This window comes from Urocampus carinirostris, chromosome 2 (genome assembly GCF_059441175.1).
Source record: "Urocampus carinirostris isolate Australia breed hairy pipefish chromosome 2, RoL_Ucar_1.0, whole genome shotgun sequence".
Taxonomy (NCBI): Eukaryota; Metazoa; Chordata; class Actinopteri; order Syngnathiformes; family Syngnathidae; genus Urocampus; species Urocampus carinirostris.
In genome coordinates, this window is record NC_142350.1 from 42,823,928 (window position 1) to 42,827,550 (window position 3,623).

Consider the following 3,623-nt stretch of genomic DNA (forward strand, 5'->3'; position numbering starts at 1 on the left):
CAGGGTCTGAGTCTGAAGTTATATAGGCATTCAAGAAGGGATGAAAGGAAGCAAGATGTGGGCGGGGGGGAACACGTTCCTCATCTATTCTGTTTTCATTCAACGCTGCCATTTAATAAAGGTGGGTAGAGCGATCCAAATGTTGATATTATCGATACTGAGCGAGTACGCAAATTGGATTGATACTGGTTTCCCATTTTAACTATACATCTGTTATCTGCACCGCTTATCCTCAGTAGGGTTGCAGGGGTTCTGGAGCCCATCCCAGCTATCTTTGGGCAGTGGTCAGGGGGCACCCTGAACTGGTTGCCAGACAGTCGCAGGGCACACAGAGACAGAAAACTCACTCGCCCATTCACACCTAGGGACAATTTGGACCTGACATGCAAGTTTTTGGAATCTGGTAGGAAACCGGAGTGCCCGGAGGAAACCCACGCAAGCACAGGGAGAACATGCAAACTCCCCACAGGAAGGTTTCATCCCATGACCTCAGAACCTTGCGGCAGACGCGCTGACCATTCACCCGCCGTGCTTCCCATTTTACACCAAGGGACAATTTGGACCAGCCAATTAATCTGACATGCATGTTTTGAGATCGTGGGAGGAAACCGTGGTGCCCGGAGGAAACCTACGCAAGCACAAGGAGAACATGCAAACTCCCCAAAGGAAGGTTTGATCCCATGACCTCAGAACTGTGCCGCAAACGCGCTAGCCACTGCACCGCCGTGCGTCCCATTTTAACTAATGCTATAATAATATTGTTAGGGGCCAATAAGGTTTTACATACAATATAATTTTCTAACTTGATCCTGATGTGTTTATATTGTGTTGGCACTCCTGACTATTTTTTCCAAGTATTTTGCAATTCAAGGCATTTTAGTTGTGTTGTTGACATTCTTATACTGTATTTGTATTTTTTTTACATTGCCTCTTTTTTGGGATTGACCCTCTTGACTTTTATTCAGAATTGGTTGTTGTCGAGGACCCACAAGAGAAGGCGTGGGAGCACAGCGCAGAAACCCAGCTTAGAGCAGTTGTGGATGTCCTGATTTAGTTAGGGTTTGGTGCACAGGAAGTCAGGTGTTGAGGCAACTATCGTGGTCTGGAATTCAGGCAAGAAGCTGGTTATCTGGTAAACATACTTAGCTTTCAAGGGGCGGCAGTAGCTCAGGAGGTAGAGCACTCGTCTTGGGATCAAGGGATCCCAGTTCGAATCCCGGCTTGTCTGTGTTACATGTCGAAGTGTCCTTGGGTAAGACACTGAACCCCTAATACCCCCAATAAGCAGGTTAGCGTCTTACATGGCTGCAATACAAGGCCGCTATTGGGAAGCGCTTTGGGAAGTCATTGACTTGAAAAGCGCTATATAAATGCAGATCATTTCATTTCATTTCAAGCAAAATGTAAATACCAAAAACTCCGGTTTCGCCCGCCCCTACCTTTAATGATTTTATTTCTTAATTAAAATCTCCGCCTATCAGACTCTCATATTTTGTTAATTTTCCCCAAATAATCATTCTTAGAGAGGTATTGCTATGGCTTTTTCTTCAGCACACTAAAATGGTTCCAGCAGTTTGCATTTTAATCCAATAGTCCATAATCAAATAGAAACACCAAATGGCACAGCCATTGTAAAATATCAAGTTTAAGTGGGAATATTTATGATATAATTTCCAAAAGCCAAAAATCTGATCTTTTATCATTCCCCATTTGTTATATGAGTACCTTCAGTTTAGTCTCTCCATGATGTGCTTTATCATGATATAATTCAATTTAAGTGCAGTATGTGAAGTGCAATTGCGAACAGGAAATGGACAACCGATCCTTGTTGTGAGCCTTGATTATAAACAACCAAAAAAGGCTTATCCCATAAGTAAAGTTATTCCATCACGCCCATATGTCACGTGAGGAATTACTGGAATTGTCACTTCTCTTTCATCTTACTACGGTCTAAGTACCTGTTCCTGTGGGTCCTATCGCTTACATTTGCTACGCACAAGCCAGCCCCTCCTACCTCACAACGATAGCCTATCAGCATCTCTACGCTAGCTAGAGACCAAGCAGCTAATCAAAACATAAATAGTCCTTTGGGGGCACCCATCAGATTAACTATCAGGAGGTGCCATTATGCTTCATTAAATGTGAGTGTGCTCAAAATGAGGGCCATTAAGATGGGCGGGAATCTACTGACCACCATTCTTTTGTCCGACCCTTGCAGGACAGTATATGGTTTTAGTCAAGGGTCTCACACTCGTGTCCCGGGAACCCATTGCTGGACCTCGGGGTGATAGTTTGAGGCCCAAGCCATGATACAGGCATGGCAAACAGGTGGGCTGGATCGGGACGGTTGGATGATTTAATACGACCCACCCATCAACTTTTGAGTACGTCAAAAATAAAGCCAGTCTCCAGGTCATTTCTGTATGAAAATTGTGATTTTTATCAAACAGACACAAACCAAATGCTTGTAGCGACCTGAATGAATGATGGTTTGGCTTTTTGACTAATGCTTCAATCTCCTCAGGTGAGACAACAAGTCCAGAGGACATTTTCCTTTTGGATGCATTTTTATGCGTTTTGCCTCAACTTGAACCTCACCATCGTCTCTTTCGCCCTTTTCTTTTGATTTTTCTTCTTTTTTTTTGCTTTTTTCTTCTCTGGTTGTACTTTATGTTCAATTGAGCTTTTCCTTTTTGATCCAATTTTTGTATATGTATTTATATATATATTTATATATGTATATGTGAATTTCCCCTGCGGGGATGAATAAAGTAACTATCTATATATCTATCCATCTATATGTAAGTGGCGTGACTTTTGGTTCTTCTTTAGTTTGTCAACATTTTACGTCTCCTTTGTGTCTCCTTATGTTTCCTTTTTTCATTTTCTGCTTCTTCTGCTGCTACTTCTCCTGCAGCATCTGCTCTTTTTGCTGCTACAACAGAGTGTTGGCTGGGTCCTTTTGAGCGTTGACTTCTAGATGAAACCGTGGAGTCACAGAAAGCTGTGGAGCCGAAGGTGGAGTAAGCATAGTCTCTAAGTAAAATAAACCAGTTAACACATTCACTGGCAAACATGAAAAAAAATCTCATAGTGAAAAATGTATACAAACCGACCTTTAGACATTAAAAAGCAGTAGATTTTATGACATACCCTATTTTTACGCACAATACAAAATCCTTGTCTCACTTTAAAATGAAGCAGCTGTAGACTAAAATACTTGTCTTAAGTTAGCATATGTTGTTTAAATTTGAAAAAGCAACTCAAAATCTAATTGGGTAAACAAACTCCTCTATCCACATTTATGTTATGCCTCACGGCCCGCTAAACTGATTGTGAAGGCCTTCAAGTAGATTTCTGACCTTGGCCACAAGTAATAGCTGTAATGTGATTGTCTAAATGCTTAAATATGAAAGCCAAATGTGACAGAGTGTGCAACCAGGGGAAAGGCAAGGAAAAGGAGCTGACAGACTATTTGAAATTTTTTAATGAGTATTCATGGACAAAATATAATTAACATAACATTATTTGGATATTTTAAGGCCAGCAGTGAAAGCCAGGCATGCCCTGGCAGCCCACCACTGTATTATTCACTCTATTTTTGATCATTAAACATTACGCTT